General features: G+C 41.1%; 2 pseudogenes; both read left to right on the forward strand.

Moving 5' to 3' along the window:
* The first annotated feature begins 770 nt into the window (after positions 1 to 770).
* On the forward strand, positions 771 to 1822 carry LOC147445307 (photosystem I chlorophyll a/b-binding protein 2, chloroplastic-like; annotated as a pseudogene).
* An 11108-nt stretch (positions 1823 to 12930) lies between these two features.
* Positions 12931 to 13282, forward strand: LOC147445308 (uncharacterized; annotated as a pseudogene).
* Positions 13283 to 26190: the final 12908 nt, after the last annotated feature.

The following is a 26190-nucleotide window of genomic DNA, read 5'->3' on the forward strand; positions in this document are numbered from 1 at the left end:
GCGGGAACGAAGGGCAGGCGCACCTTCAAAACGCGTTCACAGTCCCTCACATCACGTCGCAGAAAAAACAATATGCACGCTCTCTCTCTCTCTCTCTCTCTCTCTCTCTCTCTCTCTCTCTCTCTCTCTCTCTCTCTCTCTCTCTCTCTCTCTCTCTCTCTCTCTCTCTCTCTCTCTCTCTCTCCTTCCTCTGCAGCCCGCCACCTCTAGTGGCCTCCTTCAGGTGTCCCTTTTCACCTTTCCATGCGAGGCTCGGCCCTCTCAGTTCTGCAGACCCACCCCGTCTAGGCAACCTCTGTAGGCAGCCCCTGCTCGGCCAACTCTGGCTCCGCGACTCGGTCCTGCTCAGGATAATTAAACGAAGAGAGAGAGAGAGAGAGAGAGAGAGAGAGAGAGAGAGAGAGAGAGAGAGAGAGAGAGAGAGAGAGAGAGAGAGAGAGAGAGAGAGAGAGAGAGAGAGAGAGAGAGAGAGAGAGAGAGAGAGAGAGAGAGAGAGTTTTATAGCAGAGAGGATCAGAGAGAATATGGGGGTTTGGTCTCTCAGTTTTTTTTTTTTAAAATCTCTAAAAGAGCGCGCGCCGACGCGCGCTCTTTCAGAGAGTTTTTTTTAAAAAACTGAGAGAGAGAGAGAGAGAGAGAGAGAGAGAGAGAGAGAGAGAGAGAGAGAGAGAGAGAGAGAGAGAGAGAGAGAGAGTCATTGTGCTTATGGGCGCCCAATAGAATAGAGAGCAGCAGCAGCAGCTGAAATTTATCACCGCGAGCTTGTGGCTATGGCATTCGTGGTGTGCTCCTCTAGCAGTCTCATAGATATGGCAGCATCCAGCATGAGCAGGAGCTCCTTTGTGTTTGGACGGGCATTGCGTGCTGCACCCGCAGAAGCTACATTTGTTCCATCAACGAGGGCCCTCATTGTTTCGGCGGCGACAACCGACAGGCCTTGCGGTTCCTTGGCAGCATTCCTTCGGAATGGCTTGATGGAAGCCTACGTGGGGACTTTGGATTTGACCCCCTTGGTCTTGGATCCCAACCTGACATACTCAAGTGGTTTGTGTAATCAGAGATAGTGGACTGTAGGTGGGCTCACAAGAAGTTTTAGACAAATTCTCACAATAATTCCCACATTGTGACTTACCTCAGCATCATGAGTTTCTCTGAGAGAGACACCACATACCTAGCTAGGTACGATTGGGGGTAGGGAACCGCCGGCCTGATGGGGGGGCCGGCGGTCCGCTGCCCCCAATCATACCTAGCTAGGTATGTGGTGCCTCTTGAGCAGAAGCTCATGATGTTATGCATGGTATGAAAAACACTGAAAAAAGACTCCGTTTTCCTACATGAGAATATTTCTAAATCTTCTTGTGGCTATGTTGGGTGTTGCTGAAATATTCATTCCAAAGCAGGAATTTTGAACACCCCATCCTGGTACTTAGCTGGAAAGGCCGCGTATTTCACAATTACGACTATCCTGTTCATAGTGGAGCTTATATTCTTAGGCTAAGCTAAGGGCCGAAGATGGGCAAACATCATTACTCCAGGATCAGTGAATATTGACCCTATCTTCACCAATAACAAGCTAATAGGCAGAGATGTTGGATATCCCGGTGTCTTCTGGTTCGACCCTCTCGGCTGGGGCTCTGGTTCTCCTGAGAGGATCAAGGAGCTTAGGACGAAGGAGATAAATAATGACATACTTGCTATGTTGGCCGTTATGGGTGCTTGGTTCCAAGCAATCTACACGGGCATTAGCCCCATTGACAACCTTACCGCCCATCTTTCCGACCCTGGTCACAACATTGTTTTCTCGGCTTTCTTGACCAAGTGAGCAATGATCGTTGTACCTCCATCACTTGGAGCAGATATTGACACTCACTTCCTTTGTATGCCAATTGAGAAGTTCGTAAAAACCCTTTATTTGGTTGGAAGGTCCTATTTTGTCGTGTAAGCTGTGCCTGCTACTGTTTTGTCAATTTACTTGTATCATGTTTCATTGCATTACCTTGAGGATATGAGTCAGTTTTGATTACAAAACATGCCTGCTCTGGTTGTTATTTACATCAAAAGTTTGCCACTGTTCTCTGACCAAATGCCTCTCATTCGATCCCTTCATCTCTCCCAGTTAATAAAGATAATGAAGTCTGGCTTGAATGCGAGAGAGAGAGAGAGAGAGAGAGAGAGAGAGAGAGAGAGAGAGAGAGAGAGAGAGAGAGAGAGAGAGAGAGAGAGAGAGAGAGAGAGAGAGAGAGAGAGATCCACGAGAAAGAGGAAGCAAGCAATCCAGGAGAGGGGCTCACGTTGCAGTATCAATTTTCTCTCTCTCTCTCTCTCTCTCTCTCTCTCTCTCTCTCTCTCTCTCTCACACACACACACACACACACACACACACACACACACACATGCACACACACCCCTTTGATTCCTTTTCTCTTACTTGTCTCAAATTAGCAAAAGGTTTTGTGACTCCCTCTCTGCTACCATTTATGGACAACAACTTTGTGGCCACAAGATTGTTCTTATGTTTGACGATAGCATCTATGCACTTTCTATCTCTTTTGTGATACAACATTATGAAATAACTAATGCATTCAATTTGCATCCATTAACTCTAATGGGAGATAAGGTGAAGATAAAGGCTACTGAACTTTCTAGTGGTGAACAAATCCTCCTTTTCAATCATGGCCAATGTCAATTCTAGAAGGTTCGCATTGCTATTGAAAGCACACAAGGCATTGGAATGAAGGACACACTAGTAATAGTCCGATGGTCCCTCCAGAGTAGTTGGTATACTACATGCAATGCCTTCACAACATACACATGGCACTCAAGAAAGCAAAGAATATCATTCAAGTTCAAGAGCTACCTACACATTATGATGGACATGTGGCATTTGAGTTACCATCTTTTGATCTTTTTGTGCACGAACTTATGACAATTGCAACATGTGAATTTACCATGGAGAATAAGTTTGCACAAATAGAGTTTTGGAATGTGCTCAGCAAGATGGTACAGAAGCAAGATATATGACTGTGTATCAATGTGTGTGTGAACACATTAAAGGAAGAGTATGGCTCTTTTGTTTGAGACTATTTTAATGTGTGTGAACACATTAAAGGAAGAGTATGGCTCTTTTGTTTGACACTATTTGAGATACAACATGGCTAATTTGCTACACTATACTCAATAGAGTAACTATTGAGATCTTGATCTAATCTTTTTCGTTGCTTATGCTCGCTCGGTTTCTTGACCGCTTGGAAATACTCGCTCGAGGATTGGGATTCCTCACCGAGAAGCCCAACGGTAGATTAAGGTCCAGCACACACACACTAGATTAATTTCTTTGCCATACACTAATGCACACACACAATATATTAATTAGAAGCACACATACACACACACACACTCTAAATGGATGCAAAAAAAAAAAGCACACAAATCATTTCTTGAATAGGAGATAAAGGGAATCCTATGCAGGGAGGAATCCTATGCAAGGAGGAATCCTATGCAATAAAGAATATCACTTTGACTAGAATCCAATGGTAATTGGGGTCCCTTTTTTTGTGAAATTGTAGGATATGGCATCCTCTTGCACGCCCGGCTATCGATCCATAGAGGACTTTCTCGCCGAGGGCCTCTCTTACGAGGACACTTGTGATGCTTACTACTCGCAGTCTTCCTCCCACCAGTCACAATCCACCTTCGGCTTTCGATGGTTCCGAGATGCAGTACACGACCCTGACCTCGAGAGGGCATACCGCGCCCAGGCAGAGTGGCTATCCTCGTAGCAGAGTCTTCTAGGGCGGTACACACCAGCACAGTTGGCTACCTATGGGCTCTCACCGCTTGCGACACCGGGCGTCGGCACTTCGATCGTGTAGAGTGTGCCTCCGAGTTGGCCTCCCTCCACCTTACCCTCAATTTTTTCGTCACCTGCAGCTCCCTCCACCTTGCATTTGCAGCGATCCATGCCCGCACCGTCGAGTTATCCGTCGCCTACACCCAACGGTTCGGGCTCGGGCCAGTGCTCTTCGGGTGGCCAACGATCTTCCCGTAGGGGTGTCTCACGCTCTCGTCGAGGTAGTGGCTCGTGCTGCTTTGGTGGTGGAGGGGGCAGTGCTACAGATTCACCTCCTCTTACACCCCGAACTCCTCACTCACCCCTTGGAGATCCACATGAGGATGAGGACCATGATGCGCCCGCCCCGGACGCTATTATATACATCGAGGGGGGGAGGTGGATCTAGGTTCCTCTTTGGGGAGTACATTTTGAGGGCACCTTAACCAACTGATCCACTTGACATACCAAGATTTCTTTAAATCTTTCAAAGATCAAGACCCAGCCGACTTGACGTACATTCACACGACATTGCTCATGCAGTTCCCTAATCCGGAAGTGGAAGAGTTCTCCAGGCAGTGGCTCGAGGAGTACGTCAAGAATTTCTTTAAAAATAAGAAGTCCAGTGTGCGGAGGGCGGCAAAGCGAACATTTGAATCTGAGGGTCACAACTATCGCCCTGGAAATTTTCACGACGAGGAGTGGGAGAAAGCCTTGGGCGAGCTGGAGGACGAGAGAGCAGTAGGTGCTAGGGCGCACACTCGGCAGGTGGAGGCGAGGGCGCAGCAAACACCCACGCATTACGGCTCGGACGGAAAAGCAGCATGGAAAGATAAATTTGTGAGTGCGCGTATTTTCATTTGAATTGATTTAATTTGTAGTAATAAGGTTAGGTTTGTGATATTTTTTAATTGATATACAACAAAATATTACTATGACCCGCCCAAGCCGAGAGATCCAGAGATACAGAGAGAGCCACTCCGAATATCAGACATGGTGCTGGCTGTATGAAAACAACAAAATCAATCGCGAAGAATTTGAAAATGCATGTCGTACACTACAGCCTGTAAGTGTGAACTTTTTTTTTAAAATGAGTGCATGCAAAATTATGTATCCATTTGTATTAATTAAAGGTTTTGTTGTTTTTTTCTTTTCCAGAGTCAGGGAGTCCCTCGAGAGGTCCCAGGATCCGAGTAGCTCAATCCTCCAAGTGTTTTTGGGCCCGTCTTCTTTTGGCCATAGTTGTATAGCCCCCATGTATCGCCTATTTGGGCAATTTTGTAATATCCAATATAATTAAACACTTGATTTTGGCCCAAAGTCTTCTTTTGGCCACAGTTGTATAGCCGCCATGCATCGCCTATTTGGGCAATTTTGTAATGAACAATTTCTCCAATATAATTAAACATTTGATTTTGGCCCAAATTTTTTTGCAATGAAATTGTTGTTTTTTTATTTATTAAATGTATAGGAAAAAAAAGGCAAATGACCATTTGGATGGGTCCTACCAAGGACCATCCAAATGGTCATCTGCTTTTTTTTAAAAATACTCGCGTGAGCGGTAATGGTTGCGATAATTCTTACGGTAAAGCCCGCGGAAATAAGCGTGGAAATATAGCCGGGCCGATTACCGTGCGCATTGCTGAAGGACCATTACCGCGAGCATTGACTCTAGCATTACCGCCTCCGAGATTTTTTGACTTGAACTTTTCCTTTGTTTTTGTGCGTCTATTTGAGCGGTAATGTGCTCCAAATGTCATATTAGTGACATGGTTGCAAAACAAAATCGGTAACATGACCATATCCAGAAAAAATAACCATGAGCCACACCGGCTTCCACCCTAAAATCAAAACCATAATCCATTGAGGGAATCTCATCCCTTGACCACAAATCATAATCATGCAAAACCAACTCCCACACTTGGAGTTTGACTTATCTTCTGCAGTCAATCGGAGTCCACATACATATGATTCTTAAGACATGATTATTTCATGCATAAAAAGATTCTGACCAGCAATTAATTATGATATAAAAATCCAATTTTGACAACATCCAACCATGCAAAGTTGATGCATCATGTTTGCACTTCACCTCCCTAGCACATAGAGCTAGTTTTGACCTAAAAAGGTGGAAATCAATCATAACCATGCATATGAGGCATCCACATCAATCCGTAAGTTTCCATTAATCATATAATAACATTCCATCACCATAAACGTTATGCAAAATAGCTCTGACCTTTAGGTCAACCATAAACCATAACTTCACACATATGCAAAAAATAACTTTTTGACATTTTTGGGAGCATGCATAACATCCAAATTAAAGTATTTGACCTCAAACCAATGCATCAAGATCAGCTCCATAATATAGACTATCATATGGTACTTACACAACAACCGGTAACCCAAAAAGAAAGCCACTTTAATCATATCTGCCTATGCGATTCGGGATGTCTAACCATATGCCTTCACACAAGTTTATGGGCATCTAACAGATGAAATCAACTCAATAAAACAAACCATAAATCATACATAATTAGCTCGGTTAACTTACGACGTCATATGGTACTCCCCTAAGTAGCACCCCTACACGCGTAGGTAAAACCGGTTATGGAACTATTAATAACTCGCATTCTCGAGGTGATATCGGAGATCTAAATACATTTATCATCAAGTTTCATCAATATTTTCAATTGGTTAAGCGGGTTCGCCCATCCTATGAATCTATATAGTGGTTCTCCAAGCAACCTGGAGTCAAAAAAATTGGTTGTGCAATGGGAAGCAAGCTATTTTTTGACCATATCTCTTAGCTCATGCGTGATTTTCACATGACACCTAAGAAATAAAATGTTCTAAATGATGTGTTTTATATCTAGCATAAAGGGTTCGACGTGATTCATAACGGTTTCTGAGTTATGACCAAAACAGTGTTCCTACCGCCTCTATGACGTGAAATGAAAAGCATTTTTAATGCACGCACGTGATAATAAACGCATAATTCAGCGTGTTAAACATGATGAAATAATCATGGGAAAAATTTATACACACTCGGTTAATCCATACATGCACTCGTATACGGAAAAACAATCACCGAAAGGGTGACTACTCAGAAAAACGACATAGAGAGAGAGAAGATGATGGCTATGGAGTTTAGAGCTTCTCACTGTGCTTTGGAATTTATTAGGGGTTGTTGAAAGGCTTCTTGCTTTGCCGCAAGAGAGAGATGATGAGAGCTACGTAGAGGTATCTGTCTCACGAGAGCTTCCAGAGAGCATGTACACCGTGAAACGAGAGAGGAGATAGTAAGCAAGTAGAGAGAGAATATCCTTCTTCTTCTTCTTCTTCTTCCCGAGAGAGAAGAGCTTTTGGAGATGGTGATGAAGAGCTTACACCTCTCCGTATAATAGATACATATAACCTTGTGGTAGTAGACACAACAAACGGCACTGAAAATTGAGCACTAACTGTCAATTTATAGGCAAGTGGAGCAGACCAGAGTGATGTCCAAGCCAGAAGGTAGCGCTAATTTTTGAGCCAAGAATAGCTGCAAGCTTTTGGGAACTTTGCTAAAAATATGCCTTTGCTTTCGGTGGTCAACTCTCCCACTTACCATTCAATTTTTACAGTAAAATTGGCCAACTGAACAGTATTTGGCCAACTAATGGAACCTTAGCTAGACTATGCCACACCGTAATGTCCCAACATATTTATGACTTTCCCGTACTACTCTGGCGAATTTACGATACCGCTGTTTATAAATATAATTCTCGTAAAAATCCTGTTTGGTTCCGTTTTTGCTCCGGGTGATTATTTTTAAATCCGACGGAGACTAAAATTAATATTTTTATGGTTAGGTCATCCTAAAAAGCACATTGCTTTTCAAAAACACCAAAAAACACAAAAAGCTAAAAATAGCGTAAAAAGAAAAAGAAAACAAAATTTTCTAAAATTGAACCACTAGTTCCTCTCGTCCCCACTGGAATAAGAAAGCCGACTCGCTTTTCACTAAAAATCACTAAAAATCATGAAAAGCTAAAAATAGTGTGAAAAGCAATCAAAAAAGCATATTTTTATAAAATTGAACCACAACTTCCCTGGAACACGTAGATCAAGGATCCGACCTTGCTTTTTACAAAAAAGCATCTAAAGCATGAAAAGACAAAAATAGCAAATTTTTCCAAAACTGAACCAAACGTCCATCTAACCTACTGGAACGTGGAAACGGCCTTGCTTTTTACTTTAGAACCTTCCAATACTATCAATCAAGCATCTTAAATCAAAATTTGACAAAATAGATATTGAAAGCTTATTTTCTTATTTTTAAAAAAGACCAAAAAATTGGGGATCTTACATCCTCCCACACTTGAAAAATTCAAGATTTCCTCACCTTGACATGAAATTTGGATAATTTAGTCTCATTACATCATCACGTTCCCAAGTGGCATCTTCCGAGGGATACGTTGACCATTTAACAAGGTGTTCAATAATGATCCGATTACATAGAGGCTTACTTCTACTCTGAATTAGGTACATACTTCTTGAGTAAGCTGACGTGAAAAACATCATGTACCTTTATGTGTGGTGGTAACAAGAGTCTGGCTTGATCATTAATCCTCTCTGTTATTACAAAAGGTCCACAATATCTGGCACTTAGCTTCTTACACTTACCCATTGATAAAGAACTACGTTTGGGTTTTACTCTCAAAAATACCATATCGTCCTCTTCAAAAGGTCTGACAGATCGTTCTTGGTCAACATAATTCTTTTGTCTATCTTGAGTAGTCTTAATATCTTATCATATAAGATCGGTTTATAGTTTCCTTTTATCCAACATTTCTTTGGATGCTTGAACTCGTATGAGAGGGTCTATCCGTTTGAGTGGAGTAAGACACTCTTGTCCATACAATGCTTGAAAAGGAGACATTCCAATTGAGCGTTGGAATGAGGAATCATACATAAATTCAACCAAATACAAATATCTAGTCCATTTACTCTGGTCATGCATACAATAAGCTCTTAACATGTCTTCAATGATTTAATTTGCTCGTTTTATTTGCCCATCTGACTGAGGATGATAAGCAGTACTAAAGGCTGATTGGGTTCTTGTAGCTGAGAATAAGGCTTTCCAAAAATTAAAGGCGAGCTTCGCATCAAGATCGGAAATTATCCGACGAGGAAAACCCTGATACATGAAAACACCTTTCATGAAGACTTGAGCTATATCCATAGGTAAATATTGTCTTGATTGGAAATAAATGGGTCATGTTTCTAAGCATATCAACAACCACAAAAATAGAGTCATATCCCAGAGTTGTAGGAAGTTCTATAATAAAATCCATGGATATGCATTCCCATTTCATTTGTGGAGTATCAATAGGTTGAAGCTTATCAGGGTATCAAATTTTTTTAGCTTTAATATGTTGATATATTATTCATCTTTTAACATAGTTAAACACATCACGCTTTAGTCCTGGCCAAAAGAAACTCCTTCTTAGAGTAAAGTAAGTCTTAATGTATCCTGAATATCCTGCTATGGGTATATCATGAGCTTCCTATAATATGTAAAGTTTGATTCCACTTTGATTTGGAATACAAAGATGGTTACTGAAGTAAAGGTCATCTCCTTCAACGTGGAAGCATTTGATTTGCCTTTACTGCTTCTCTATGCGATTATTTAAGTTCATCACGTACTCGATTTTTATGTAATATGGGCCCTGCGACATACGTTCTTGAACAAGGTCAATTAAAGAAGTAGTAGACATTGTGAGAGCCGCTACAGTACTATTCCTGCTTAAGGCATCGGCAACAAGATTTTTCTTCCCAAGTTTATATTCGATTCCAAAATCATATTTGCATAAAAACTCCATCCATCTTCTCTGCCACATATTAAGGTTAGGTTGGGTGTAGATTCACTTCAGGCTTTTATGGTTGGTATGCAGTTCAAATCTCCTTCCAAGAAGATAATGTCACCATACTTTAAGAGCATGCACAATGGCCAATAATTCCAAGTCATGTGTAGGACAATTTTAACTCATGTATACGCAACTTACCAAATTCATAAGCTACTGGTTTTCCTTCTTGAGACAGAATGCCACCGATTGCTTGTCCACTTGCATCAGTGAGCATAGTGAATGTCTCTGAGAAGTCTCAAAGCTGTAGTATTGGAGCATTCACTAAAGCTTCTTTGAGTTTCTCAAAACTATCTTGAGTAAGTTCATTCCAAGTAAACACTTTAGCCTTCTTAAGTGTATTAGTCAATGGAGATTCAATCTTAGCGTAGCCTTGAATAAATGTACGATACCATCCTATTAAACCAAGAAAGCAACATACTTCTCGTACTGATTTCGGTGTAGACCAAGATATAATAGATTCAATTTTTCTTGGGTCACGAGAAACACCATCCTTGGATACAATAAATCCCAAGTATTCCACCTTGTCAGCGAATAAGGTGCATTTTCTACGTTTGACATAAAGTTGATTTTGACGGAGAAGTTCAAGTACTCACCGCACATGTTGTTTGTGTTCTTCTTTGTTTACCCGAGTAAACCAGGATATCATCAAGGAAGAAAAGAATAAAATCATCAAGATGCTCTCAAAACATATCGGTCATGAGAGGATTAAAAGCTGGAGGAGCATTGGTAAGTCCAAAAGGCATAACTATAAATTCATAATGTCCAAAACAAGTATTAAATCCTGTCTTTGGTATGTCCTCCTCTTTGATTCGGATTTGTTAATACCTTGACTTAAGATCAATTTTTGTGAAGATAAAAGATCCATATAATCGATCGATCAATTCATTAATTCTTGGTATTGCATACTTATTCTTGGCTGTTACTTGGTTTAATCCACGATAATCAATACAAAGACATAGAGTAACATCCTTCTTCCGATTAGAGAGAACAGAATTACTCCATGAAGAAACACTGGATCGAATGAAGCCTTGTTCAAGGAGTTGAATTAATTGCTCCTTGAGTTCCGCAGATTCAGGTATTGACATTTAGTAAGGTCTGCGATCAATTGGTTAAGCTCCTGGAGTAAGCTCTATTGCATGAACAACATCACACTTGGATGTCAATTGTGAAAGTTCTTTGGAAAATACATTATCAAATTTTGTTATCCATTTGGGTTCAGGTGAATCTATTTTCTTCTCCTTGGGGTTAAGCTTTATTGCGCAAATCTTTTCTCATTTTTTCTATGACTCTTCATAACTTTGGTAAAGTTCACTAGTCTGAGCTTAGGCTTTCCTTGTTTCCCAATAACTGTAACCTTAGAGTTTTGGTCATTTTTGAAATTCAATTAAGCATCTTTACGATGTATGTGAGCATCATTAGTTTTAAGCCAATCCATTCCTAGAAGTCCATCATAGATTCCTATGGGTAAGACTCTAAAGTTTGCAGAAGTATTATGACCGTCCAAAACAAAATTCAAGCTACCAACTGAAGTAGAAGATCTAACCTTTCTACCCGTAGCTAATTATATTGTAAGCTCTGCATCAGGGTGTTCAGGCAAAATGAGGTTTCTGATGCACTTAGCATTAGGGCCAAAAACGACTCAAAAAGGGCTGTTTGTTAATCTAAGGATTAAGGAATAGTCCAATAGTTATTTGACACGTATACAAAAGTATGGCACTCTTGTCTCCTCTATTGTGGATTTTGGTGGTCCTATTTTGGTGGAGAACCGCTAAATGTCTTGATCATAAGGTTGAAACTGCTATATTTGGGTGCTTTCGGCAAGAGAGCTCATTAAATTTGCGGCTCAAAGTAATGAAGTCTTGTCTTTTATTCTATTTTATATTTAACAAAAGCGTTGTCAAAAGATACGAAATCTATGTTAGAAGGCTCCCAAAACAAGGAAATTAATGACAAATCACCTACTTTTTTCAAACGTATACCTTTCTCACTCTCTAGTTTGTGAGAGGTTTTAAGTCTTTCTGTCTATACTTTCTTTCTTCTTCTCTAATCTCTGAGTTTCCATGGCGTTGTGACGTGTTTTTACGGAATGATACAAGCCACCCCAAAGACTTTGGAAAGGGTTTTCTAATGCTTTTGGGTCCTTATATGTAAATAAAGCATGCTTGTACAAAGTGTACAAAGGCGGTGTGTGCCAGCTGTCTCTGAGCATGCGGGCCAGTTGTGCGGGGTGCATAGTTTTGTTGTTTTTGTACATAGACATGTTGAGACTTGAAAGATTCACTTAGTACTTGAAAACTATGAACAAAACTGAGTTTTTATCAGCTTGAGGTCATGAGTGAGTGGGGGATTTGACAGAGGAAGATCTAGCAGCAAGAAGCCCTGATTGCTGCGAGGGATAGAGGCATTTGGAAGTAGAGTAGCCTGTCTTGCTAGTCGAGGTCCCAATGTGGTCAGTTGAGAGTGTGTCTCTCCTCAATGGGCTGATGAAAGTGGATTCTTAGCTCTGCATATTGACCTCTCTTCATCTTGTTTTGAGGTATGGTGGCTATGGTGTGTGCAGCTCCTTGTGGTGCAGCTAGTCGAGGGTAAACTATGTGTTGCAATGCCTTGCTTGTACATATATCAAAGGGAAAGGTTTCCCCCAAGTTTTCCATCACATTTTTTTATTTTTTTTGCTGAACTTTGTGGATTTTCAAGTTAAGCTTGATTTGAGTGGGTTTTGGTCAAGCTATGTGTATATATGGGAGCGCCTATGGAAGCCCTACTAGCACATGGAAGGGCGTTTGAAAAGAAGTGAAGCTCTTTGAGTTATGGTCAAAAGTGCAGAGATTTACATGGTTTTTTTCTCACTTTTTTCCTTGATTTTATTGCTTCCTTGGTGTCTTTGAGTGCAATGGAGTGTAGTGGGAGTTGTAGCGGTGTAGAGGGAAGCTAGTCGGAGCTAGTCGAGGCTAGTCAAGGTTGAGTGTGTGTGAAATTGAGAAAATTAGTGAGAGAAGATCAGCCCATATTATCTCGAGAGAGCTATACTCTTCATCCTCTTTTCTTGGTGTTGGTTTGAGGTGTTGTAGAGGCCAGCCCCCCAATCCTTTACATAAACTGGTGCCCCCAATGTGGAGAAGAGAATCCTTCTAACAGGGTTTTGATCTACAGATTGGCATCCATTTGAAGATCAACTCAAGGCCTATGGCGGGAGATGGGTATGAAGTCTTCAAGGGTGGGAAAGGAGAAGATGTGGACAAGTTCATCCGAAGGATCGAATTGATTACATTGAAGAGCAACAGGGACGATGGTGCATTCAAGGTACGTTTGGTGAGTTTGCTACTTGAAGGTGAAGCACGTGAATGGTATGAAGATAGGCTTGAAGGTGGTGTAAAGGGAGATTGGAATCTTCTTTCTCATGCCTTGAGAGAAGAGTTTGAGAAGGAGGATGATCCTGAGTATTTGTGGAGAGAGCTAAGCAAGCTGCAACAAGGAGAACATGAAGACATCAATGTGCACATAAACAGGTTTGAAGCTTGTTGGAGAAAGATCATAAAGGGACTTGAAGAGAATCAAATGCCACCTGATTTCTTGAAGAAAGATTGGTTTGTGGTTGTCTTACATCAAAGCATTAGAGACAAGGTGGAGCTCAAGGACCCAGGGACCTACAAAGAGGCAGTAAAGGTTGCTGGAGAGCAATGGAGAAAGAAGGTGAGAAGGCATGAAATGGCAAATAGGGAAAGAGAAGCAAATGTACATCAAAGGGATGGTTATGTATCAACAAATAATGTGGTCGAGCCTTTGCCTTTGGATATGCATGTTGAAAGGGAAATCCATGTAGAAGCTCCAAGAGTGGACAATAGAGGACAGGAATCCTTTCACCAAGACATTCAAAGATTGACAGAGCAAATAGGAAACTTCAACCTTGCTATGCAAGCTATCCAACAACAAGTAAGAATACCTCAAGGAGAACGGCCTCAAAGGAATAGAGGTGATAATGTGATGTGTTACAATTGTGGGGAGAGAGGGCATATATCGCCCAATTGCAATCAACCAAGGAGAGATCCAGGAGGTATATATCCTATCATACAAAGACAAATAGGTAATGAAGGCAATGTAAATGGAAATTTGCAACCTCTCCAAGGTCAAGGACTTGCACAACAACAGGGACAAAATTAAGCTCAGGCACCTCCGCAATTTAACGTAGGAATTTTGGAGGCAGTTGAGGAGGGAGATGAAGATGATGAGGTTGATGTCTTTGCAAATAAGAGAACAAGGGCACAAAAATCAGGGAGTGAAGGCCTTTTCAAAGAGGAAAGAGCAAGGACAAAGCCAAGGAGAGATGTAGATAAAGGCAAGGCACCTATGGAAGAGGCTAAAGTAGTAAGCAGGCAAAGGTAAGGGCAAGAAGAAGGAAGATAGGCATGGATGATTTTCAGCTTGGGAAGGGTCAATCAGCATACAATATCTTAGAAGGCTTGAAGAACAAGAGGGCCGACATATCATATAGGCAACTCTTGCATTTGAGCTCAAGTATGAGAAGGCACTGGCATAAACTAGCTAGTGTTAGAAGGGTGAAGGTAAAGACACGCGATGCACATGTAGTGCAGCTTCATAAAGTTACTGATGTTTTGCCTGTGGTCGATGCTTGGATACATGGAAGGAGGGTGAATAAAGCGTACATGGATGGTGGAGCCCAAGTGTGCGTTATGACAGAGGAAACAATGCAGCAATTGGGATTGCAGCTCACAGGCAAATCCTTGTTCAGTGTGAAGATGGAAAATAGTAGTAGAGTGAAATGCTTGGGAGTTATTCATGAATTGGAGCTTAATGTTTTGGGTCAAAGGGCTGTCATGGACATTCATGTGATGCTTGCAAAGCTTGGGGCATATCCAGTTATATTGGGTAGACCTTGGTTGATTGCTATGAGGTCACGGCAGGACTGGTACAGGGGATGTATTGACCTCTTTGTGGACACGCCTAAAGAGAAGAGGATTAGATATGATATGAAAACATGTAAGGTGATGGAAATTGATGATGAACCAGCTATGCATCAAGATTTATCGCCATCCACTTATGACATGTGTGACAGTTCTTCTAGTGCATCCTCTACATGTACTAACGATGAGGTTTATGATCAAAGTCTTCTTGATCTTGATGTAGATCTTTGTGGGATACATGTACATGATGAAAATTGTGATGAAGGGGATGCTATGAGATCAGAAAATGACCATGGGGATGATCATGATCCGAATGTACCAAAAGCTGAATTAATGGATATGCTTGCAGGTGACCTGACTAGTCGTGAGAGAGAAACATATGACGCATTGTTTGATAAGTATCCCAAGTTGTTTGCCAAAGATTATGCTCAAATGAGGGGAACAAAGAGTGTTGTTCACAAAATAAAGCTTAAAGAAGGTGCAAAGCCTGTTGCTCAAAAGCTAAGGAGATTGGGCACCATTCAACGAAAGTTGTTGGAGATAGAGGTGAGTAAGCTTTTGCAAGCTGGTTTTATCTACCTTGTGGATGATGCAGAATGGGTTTCCCCTGTGGTTATAGTCCCAAAAAAGGGAAATAAATGGAGAATATGGTTGGACTATAAGGCATTGAATGCGGCAACAAAGCGGCATCACTATCCCCTTCGCTTTCAGGATGAGATTTTGGACACTGTTGCAGGTCATGAGAGATATTCGGTATGTGATGGGTTCAGTGGGTATTTTCAAATTGGGATTGCATATGAAGATCAAAAGAAGACCAGATTTTTGACCCCATGGGGAGTGTTTTGCTATAGGGTGATGCCCTTTGGCTTGATGAATTCTTATGCGAGCTTCCAAAGTTGGATGGACAAAGTATTGGGGCCTTACCTTGGAAGCTTTGTAAAAGTATTTATGGATGATTTTTGTGTTTACAGTGATAGAATGCTTCATGTGAAAAATCTTGATATGGTGTTTAAAAGGATTGATGATGATGGGGGTCAACTCAATCCTTTGAAATGTAAAATTGCAAGAGCTAGAGTGATACTTCTTGGCCATGAGGTAAGTGAGAATGGGATAGCTCCAGATCCTGGAAAAGTGGAATGTTTGCTTATGATGGAGAGTCCTAAAAGTACAAAGGAATTGATGAGTTTTTTACAAAAGCTAAGGTACTCGTCAAAATCTTTTTGTATGCTTTTTGAATATGTACACCCTTTGCAAGGAGCAACACAAAAAGACCCTTTTCTTTGGTCGGAGCATGAGCAAACAGCTTTTGAGGACGTCAAGGAAAAGCTATCTACATTACCTTTGATGATGCCTCCTTGTTGGGATGAAATGTTTTATTTGAGCTTGAGCGTGGGTGAGCATGCTATTGGTGCAGTATTGATGCAAAAAGGAAAAAAGCAATCTTATATGAGGCCCGTTTACTACATAAGCAAAGTGAAGAATGATGCACAAAAATCTTGGCATGAGATCGAGCAATTGGTTTAGGCATTGGTATATGCAACAAAAAGGCTGAAATCTTATCTTATTTGTAAGCTTTTTGTGGTGTTAACATCCTGTAGTTTATTGCCTCATGCACTAAGGTATCCTGGGGATAGTCCTAAATTGCAAAAGTGGATACTTAGCTTGCAACAATTTGACATGATCTTTACTAAGGAGGATAGTGTGAGAGCAAATATGGCGGATATGCTCACTTTTAAAGAGATTCATGCAAGGAGTGAGTTGAAGAAAGATTTGGAAAAGAAGATAGTACCAAGCCCAACTATGCATGTGGAGCTTCAGGATGTAGAGGGTACCTTATACTTTGACGGGGCTTTCAAAAGGAGCATTAATAAGGGCACTATTGGTTATATATTTGTGGATAAAAATGGCATTGAGTGCTGGTTTGGAAGCCAAGAAGTGGATGTAAAGAGTAATAATGAGGCTGAGTATGCAAGCCTCTATTTGGGCCTGGAAGAATGTGTCAAAAGACATGTAAGGAGGCTTTTAATCAAAGGTGATTCTATGTTGATTGTGTGGCAAGTTCAAGGTACCTGGAAGGTAAATCAAGAAGGCATGAAGGGCTGGTTTTTCAAAGTGAGGAAGTTGTTAAAGTCTTTTACTTCCTTTCAAATATGGCATGTACCACGAAATAGGAATGTAAGGGCTCATGAGTTGGCGGAACAGGTGTTCACAAAGGATGTGCATGCGGTGATAATTAGAGAGCCAAGGTATCTTGGAAGGGAATCCCTCCATGAGGAGGAACATGTGTTGCAAACGGGTTTTTCAAGAAAGGGATTGACTTCTCAACAAAGGCATGCAATCACACGAAGAGCTATGAGGTATGTCTTGATTGGAGAGCAAATGTATCACAAGGGGGCTGATGGTGTCATGAGAAGAGTTCTCTACCATGATGAAGTTTTTGATTGCTTAAAAGCATGTCATGAGGAAGGATGTGGAGGCCATTTTGGAGTGGAAATTACAAGAAGGAAAGTATTGAATGCTCAACTTATGTGGCCAAGTATGAATAGGGATGTTGTGCATTGGTGTAGAAGCTGTCACGAGTGCCAAATATATCAAAAGAGAAAGCTGATGCCTGAGCCTTTGAGACACATTGTAAGCTATGGACCTTTTGAGTAAGCTATGGACCTTTTGAGTAAGCTATGGACCTTTTGAGAAGTGGGGTGTGGATGTAATTGGTCCTCTTCCAAGCACTAGAAATGGGAAGCACTACATACTTAGTGCAGTGGATTATATGACAAGATGGCCAGAAGCAAAGGCTAGTAGAGGGGCTACAAGAAAAGATGTATGTAGCTTTATTTTTTATTGCATATGTTGTAGATTTGGAGTGCCGTTGGAGCTTGTAAGTGATCAAGGGAAAGAGTTTAGTAATGATCTTATCACTGAATTGGTGGAGAAATTGGAGATCAAACATAGGTATGCTACTCCTTATCATCCACAATGCAACGGGTTGGTGGAGGCATTCAATGGAGTTTTACAGAAGATATTGTTCAAGCTTGTGGAAGAACATCCAAAAGATTGGGATATGTATTTGGAGAGGGCATTGTGGGCATGTAGAGTGACTCAAAAATCATCCACGGGCTTCACTCCATTTCATTTGGTATATGGAGAAGAGTGTGTTATGCTGATTAATGTGATGCTTCCTTCATTGGAGTTCATTTTGAAGCATAATTTGGTTGAGGAGGAGCATGTAAAAGAGAGACTGGCATCTATGCATAACCTCTTTTTGGATAGAGAAAGTGCCATTAGATACTATGAAGACTTGGGAAGAAGAAGGATAAAGGAAAAAGGGCTATGTGAAGGCATGTTGGTTATGACGTATAATAGTGCTTTGGACAATACCTTTCAAACAAAGTTCAAGGCAAAGTGGGAAGGTCCTTTTGTGGTGCATAAGGTGTATGATAATGGAAGCTATCAGCTCAAGGACTTGGATGGAAATATGCATAAGGCAAGAGTCAATGGGATCCGAATCAGGCCTTATGTGACCAGAATCATGTGATGAAGCAAGAAATGTACATGAAACACTTGAAAGTGTTCCATGCTTGTTGGGGGGGCAATATGTGACGTGTTTTTACGGAATGATGCAAGCCACCCCAAAGACTTTGGAAAGGGTTTTTAAATGCTTTTGGGTCCCTTATATGTAAATAAAGCATGCTTGTACAAAGTGTACAAAAGCGGTGTGTGCTAGCTGTCTCTACGCATGCGGGCCAGTTGTGCAGGGTGCATAGTTTTGCTATTTTTGTACATAGACGTGTTGAGACTTGAAAGAGTCACTTAGTAATTGAAAACTATGAACAAAACTGAGTTTTTATCAGCTTGAGGTCGTGAGTGAGTGGGGGATTTGACAGAGGAAGATCTAGCAGCAAGAAGCCCTGATTGCCGCGAGGGATAGAGGCGTTTGGGAGTAGAGCAGCCTGTCTTGCTAGTCGAGGGCCCGATGTGGTGAGTTGAGAGTGTGTCTCTCCTCAATGGGCTGATGAAAGTGGGTTCTTCGCTCTGCATATTGACCTCTCTTCATCTTGTTTTGAGGTATGGTGGCTATGGTGTGTGCAGCTCCTTGTGATGCAGCTAGTCGAGGGTAAACTATGTGCTGCAATGCCTTGCTTGTACATATATCAAAGGGCAAGGTTTCCCACAAGTTTTCCATCACATTTTTTGATTTTTTTTGCTGAACTTTGTGGATTTTCAAGTTAAGCTTGATTTGAGTGAGTTTTGGTCAAGCTATGTGTATATATGGGAGCGCCTATGGAAGCCCTACTAGCACATGGAAGGGCGTTTGAAAAGAAGTGAAGCTCTTTGAGTTATGGTCAAAAGTGAAGAGATTTCCATGGTTTTTTTCTAACTTTTTTCCTTGATTTTATTGCTTCCTTGGTGTCTTTGAGTGCAATGGAGTGTAGTGGGAGTTGTAGCGGTGTAGAGGGAAGCTAGTCGGAGCTAGTCGAGGCTAGTCAAGGTTGAGTGTCTATGAAATTGAGAAAATTAGTGAGAGAAGATCAGCCCATATTATCTCGAGAGAGATATACTCTTCATCCTCTTTTCTTGGTGTTGGTTTGAGGTGTTGTAGAGGCCAGCCCCCCAATCCTTCACATCGTCTTTTGCACATCGCCCTTCACATAACATAACTTCGTGTGACTTTCATAACTTTAGAGAGGATGGTCTTTGGAAGCCCACATCTTTTCGTGTGAATGACTGGGTAACAATGTTTCCTTCATGCAAAGGTGTACATAGAGTGAAGAGAACTAAACGCGATAAAGTAAAAAACCATTGGAAAGGTCATGTTCTTGCTTTCAAAGCGACCGACAATGGCTGGCTAGCTAAGGTTCAACATGTGTACATGGCCAAGGATATGGTGTTAGACTGGGAAGAACATCCCACATTGCATTCTTACTGTAAGTACAAAAATAACTATTTGATACAGTGAATTTTTTTCATTATCCCATTGTTTTTCTCATTTTTTGATTCCATTCTAGATATATTTCCTTCAACAATTGTGGAATGGCAGCCTGTGGAGAGTCTAAGTGAGACGTTCAAAGCAATGCATAAAGGGATTGCAGATGCTGTGTATGCTGACAAGCCACCTTTCTTTTTGCAGAATACAAAGTTCCATCACGAGAAGGTGGATATGGAGAGCTACATCAGTTACCCGTTCCCACCATAAGTTCACTTGACTGGGAAGCTCCTGATGCATGTACTTTATCAAGCTTCAAATCCAAGATCAAAGAAGACATCCTTAAAGCTATGTCTCCGGGCAAGATATCAAAAAGGATTAAAGTTCAATGGTTCTTGCCTATACATGTCTTTGTGGCATGTTTCAAAACAATGGACTTGCAGAGGACAAAGATGATGTGGCTTAATAGAAGACTTTCTATGATTGAACTAGATAATGTTCTTGGAGATGGATGGAGCACCAAAGAAACTTTCCATATTGGTGAAAATATTAGTTGTAGAGTAAGCCCAAATTCTATGTCTATCTCATATCAACTATGTCGTCAATCATTAGTTTTGGGCTACGACTATAGGAGATGGAGAAGCAAATTAGGTACTTGGATTCCTCTCGACTCTGAGGAAAAGGTCACAGTCCATCCACACACCGAGTATAGAAGCCTGATAGTAACAACAAATTGGAGACTAAATGATGTTAGAGAATCTCTTGAGTTTCTCGATGAAACATCTCCGGAGTATATATTCAAAGTGGATGAAATTGTGGTGAGCACAGGGATGGAGAATTCAACCTCTTGCATCACATGCCTTCCCCCAAAAAGAGTTGTATTTGAGCCACTTGCAAGGACTTGAAAAAACAAGTTCAATATTGTAATCATTTTGCAAATATATTTATCTTTTCTCTACCTTATTGTGAACATTACTTATGTTGTTTTAAACTTACATGACATCATGATACACATTTAAGAATCGACAGTTGGTATTAAGTATTTGAAGTACAAAATTATGAATCACCAAAGGGTATATATATATATATATGTTCATATGGACAAAATGAACAAAAGTGTACATAGCTTTTGTGGACTAATCAATTACGAAATTCCCCTTTTCTTTTTGCTTGAGAGGATTCTGCATCCTCAGAGACCCTTTTCGTTTTGTGTTCAGAAGGGGGTGAAAGTTCAGGAGTGGGTGGTGGTGGTGACTTGGTAGGGGTTGGTGCTTTGGGCCCCTCAGGGCTTGGCACGGGTGACTTGGCAGGGGTTGGTGCTTTGGGATCCTGAGGTTTGGCTGGCTTGGGTGATTTGGAAACCTTCTTTGGAAACATGAATAGTAGCTTGAAAGGTGATCTAGGTGCCTCCCCCTTACTGTTCTTAAGTGTACAAAGTTTTTGAACCTTGAATTTCAATGGTGAGTGGAATGGATGGCCCTTTGTATCTGCTCTTTTTTTTGCAGGGCTCTTAGTGGGACTCTTTCCCTTAGCAGTCTTCTTGGTGGGACTCTTCCCCTTGGCAGGGATCTTCTTTTTGGTAGGACTCTTCCCCTTGGCAGGGATCTTCTTCTTCGTGGGACTCTTCCCCTTGGCAGGACTCTTCTTGTGATCCTTTTTCTTTGTATGGATCTTCTTTACAGGACTTTTCTTCTTCTGATCCATTTTCTTTGCATCTAAACCTTTGGTGGCTCTACCTTTCTTTGGTGGCAAAGGAGATTTTGGATCATTTGGATTTATTGATCTTTCCAAAACGATAGAAACAGCCTTCTCTCTCACCCACGTGACCCAAAACTCTGGATAGTCATGCAACTGAAAAAAATAGAAAAAGGAACTAAAGGACATGAGTACATACATACATAAAACATCAAAATAAATACATGAGCCACACTTACAGTAAGTGTAGTCATTCGGCAGCTTGACTCAAGATATCTCCATGCATTTGCAAGCACCCTCCATCCACAAGATGTTGAGTCTGTCTGTAAAGGAACTTTTTTATTGTAGTACTTGAAAGCTTCTATATTGTAATCCTTATTTGTGGTACTCAGGTGACCAACAATAAGTTTGGCAGCACTGCAAGAAGACATTGAATCAAAAAGCTACTATTAGAAAACAATGGGCCATCATCAAGCATAGATTATGCTTCATACTTGTAGTTTACTTTTCCCATGGATACTTGACAATGAATTCATAAATATAATATCTTTCTCCAAAAGATTGAAGATAATTAGACTCCAATTTCCTCTACAAAATAAGAAACAATTAGCTAAGAATACCACAAAATGTTAAAAATGACATGTAAGGAGTTAAGATTTACCCTTCAACATAGGGGTATAATATCTATTGCAGGTCAGCATGTTAAAATCATCAAAAAAACTTGAAAGGGTTCCTTGCTTGTTAAAAAGGCACTGTGTCACTAGAGGGTCAAGTATGGAAATTTGCATAGCTAGAGCCTCTGGAAGATCCCTCATAAGACACCTGGAAAAGAAAACACAAGCCCAAATGAGCCCCTTGTGCCTAGACGCCTTGCACATGCACTAATAATTAGCAAAGGAGCAACACATACATGAGACAGATATAGAGCACAGTGTCACCAAGCTCAATGTTGGGATTTACAAGCATACTTGTGTCTTGAGGGAATATGTCCAAATATGCCTCAGTATCTCCAAACAAGGAGACATCCACCACCATTTGGCCTGTGACTTTTTCATAAAGAAGAGAGTTGGATGCTCTTAAAATTTCAGCTTGCTCTTTAAGAATAGCATCCTTTGATATCATGTCTTGCTCCCTCTCAACTTCCTTTCCTGCTTTAATATCCTGGGCCTTTCTTGTCTCGTACTCATGTGTAACATCCTCAATGACAACCCCAAAATCTTTCTGCTGCCTGGAAGGAGGGATGTTTAAAATTTGGAAGGCTCTAAGATCCTCACTAGGAATGAGCTCAAGAGCCTTATCAAACTTGTACCTTAGCCTTGACACAAGCACAAAATCTTTTCTCATAAGTGTGACCCTGTGAGCAAATGCAGCTGCAATGTAGCTATCATTCATAAAGTCTATGAGAAAATCCTCAGTAGCTTCCTGAAGGCACATCACAGCTTGAGATTGCCACCTTACTGAGACAAAAGTTTTGATATTCATCATGCTTACAAGTCTATCTGCTGATATCTCTTTGACAACTCTCATGAAAGAGAGCTTTGGAATCAATAGACAAGTAGACTTCTGTGCTTTTCTTATTTCTCTTAGGGATTTCACCTGATAATTCAATCTTTTTCTAGAATTGGGCCTCTGACGACGTAGTGGAGGGGGTGCTTTCTCTTCATCTTTCTCAACATCATCTATTTCTGGATCAATTGGGGCTTGTTAGACCTTCCTTGCAGTCTGCTTAGTCCTCGCCATTTGGGTAAAAAATCATAGCCCCTATCGCGCCGTGTGTGAGGAGAATGGTATTGGGGAGAGACACCAACACGACGCGATAGAAGGGTGACCCACGCTCTGAAGTATGTCCTTATCGCGTCATATGTGAGCATCGGAACTTCCAAAAAAAACAAACAAAACGTCCTGTACGACGTGATAGAGGGCACACCCACACCCTAGAACATCATCGTATCGTGTCGTATGAGAGCTTTTGAAATTTTTAGTAAGCCGAGCAAAAAGACCTGCACGACGCGATAAGGGGCTCACCCAGACTTTGCAACATGCCCGTATCACGTCGTATGGGATGCTTAGACTTTTTCAATAAATCAAAAAATAAGACCTTCACGAAGCGATAGAAGGTGCACCCACAAGCTTGGACACATCCGGGTCACGTCGTTTGAGAAGAATCTTGGCTTAGTGGACAAACGCACAACTTAGCTTGGCTTAGTGGACGTTTATGCACAGCGCGAAGAATGCAGAAAGTGAGGATGAGTCGAAGTGCGGGTAGTTGAGGATGACACGACGCGAATGTGGAGTATGGGAGGAATCAAAAAATGAGCACGTGATAAGGCTTTATATACATACGACCGTCTCTACGAAGACCGTTGTGTGCACGCCACGTGGCACGTATGCATGGCTGACAAGTGTCAATAACGGTCATATTTTGGATCCTATATAAAGCTTGCTCTCGAATGTTATTAATGTTGCACGTTTACTTGTCCCATACGACGCGAGTTATTACTAGTTTTTGTGTACTGATCCCCTCTCGTCCCGCATGACGCACCTGTTTGCATTTGCACACCGGTGGTCCGTCCTCTATCGCGTCGTTCGGGGTTCTTGTTGTCCGCTTTGATGTGGCTCGTCCTGCACGACGTGCAGGTAGGCAGTTGCACAGCCTGGGTCCAGTGCATATCGCGTGGTTTGCGTTTTTTATTGGCACTGATACTCATTGGCACCGACACGACACGATAGTTGCTAGTCTTGGAACCCACCGCTATCGCTTCGTGCTAGTGACCCAATGTCACGCACTCTGTTCTCAGTTTAGCCCTCCCCCTCATCGCTCTATATCGCTTGGGGCGTATTTCCCGACCTTGTACCTAGCTTCACCTGTCAACTTTTCCTCTACCATGAACGAAGGTCAGGAGGAGATTTTGGAGGAGAGTCCAAGTGAGAAACTATTGGTGGCTGTGATGGATGGTGGTGACATGGAGGTGTACACCAAAGCATATGAAATATTCAACCCTGTGTTTGATCTTGTAGCTTTGTTAGACCATTTGAAGGACTTCTTGGCAGAAGAATTCAAAGAGTTTGAAGAGGCAGTTGAAGGCAAGTGTTTGGTTTTAGATGGCAAGACTTATTGTCATCTAACCGAATATACTACAAACTCAATTGAGAAAAGCAAAGTAACAAGGAGGTTTGGAAGATTTTCTAAGAAGACTTCCTTTGTTTGTCCACCTACCATTTCTTGTCAATTACATTTAAAGCCTTGTAACCTTGTTCCAAAAGAAGTTGCTTTTCTTTTCTTTTTGTTCCTTAAAGTTGACATGCAAGGCAAAGCTGATGAAGTGAAAGATATAGATGAGGCAACAAATAAAAATGTTTCCACAGTTTTGCAGCTTGAGAAAAGTCAAATTCTAAAAGAGGAGGAAGTTGATGTTGCAGCTGAGGAGCAGGAGAGTGCAATTTTTGATGTGGCTCAATTTAGAGCTAGTACTGTCATTGATGAGCCAACAGATGAGGTAGAGGTATCTAAAGATTCCCTTACTATTCCAAACCTTCCCTACTTCTATATCAATGGGAAAGAGTATATCCCTCTCCATCATATCCAGACTACTGTATTGCAACCATTTATGAAGCTTCTGAGGTGGCCAAAGATTTTATTGACACAGAAGAAGAGTGAAAAGAGGAGTTTTTGGCACTTGATCTTTAGACATCCAATAAATATTTTTTTCTTGCTCCTGATGCACTTGCTCTATGCATGAGAAGAGTGGAAGAGGAAAAACCTTCCCTCAAAGATGAGGATTTTGAGAAGAGGCTTGTTGAGCTTGGCATCCAATCTTTTGGCAGAGACTTTAAGCTGAAAAAAATTGGAAAGGAAGTTGACATAAGATAGATGACCGGATCATGCAATCTCCTTCAAGAAAAAGTCATTGCCGAAGATGAGTTGCAAAAGGTGATCTCCCTTCTGAAATCTTTCTTTTTTTTCAAGTTTGTTTTAATTACTCATTGTCTTGTTTTGCAGATTAAACTCCTTGACAAAGACAATTTTCTTGGGAGAGCTAAAGGCTCGAGAGGAAAAGCAATAGAGGGCTCTTCAAGAAGGGATGCCTCCTCTCTCATGCACTACATGCCTACATTGGATAGTGCCACCATCTGTGCTTTCCACATGCAGTATTCTGAAGATCCTGAGTTGCCAATGTTTGCACTGAAGATATTGTCACGGTTTTTAGGGTACACTCCCCTTCAAATCAATGCAAACAAGATCATGCTACTTGAGAGAGCAGCAGCACTTCGAATGTTTGGATAGGCTGCAGGATTCAATGCCTTAAGAGCAGGATACTTTCTTTGCTAGTCTAGCTATGCAGCAGCAGCTGAGGAGACAAATGTCAATCTTCTTGGGGGCTATAAAAGAAGAAAGTTTTTGAGGTATAGGGGTGACATGCCTAGAGATAAAAAAATAAATAAAAAACTGATGTAAATTTGACAATTTTTTGCACCAAAATATCTTTTTCGAATTTGGATCTCTTTAGAAAAATTCAGTACAAAGTTTCAAAGTGAAGCATTAATCTCCATCTGTGGTTGAGCAGCATAGTTGTTTGATCTCATCCGTTGTAATTGACTCCTATAGAACCAATTGAATAATTCCTTTAGTGCATTGCTCCTTCTTTGTCCACCTCCCTTTCTCGTACATTTGAAAAAAGACGTCCTCGCTTGATAGTGAGATTTTTCCATTCCCTGAGTATTCCAGGTTGCAAGGGGTCCTTGTTTTGAAAAATATGGTCCATGCAGGTACAGAATATGCTAAAAATAAAAAAAAATTAGTTGAACTCAATAGGATGCAAAGTAAAATACTATCCAGACTTTAGAAAGTAATTGAATACTCACCACGTAATATGTGATGTCTTTTTCTCCCCAAGCATCTGTAAT

Source organism: Adiantum capillus-veneris, chromosome 12 (genome assembly GCF_014529385.1).
Source record: "Adiantum capillus-veneris isolate H3 chromosome 12, ASM1452938v2, whole genome shotgun sequence".
NCBI lineage: Eukaryota > Viridiplantae > Streptophyta > Polypodiopsida > Polypodiales > Pteridaceae > Adiantum > Adiantum capillus-veneris.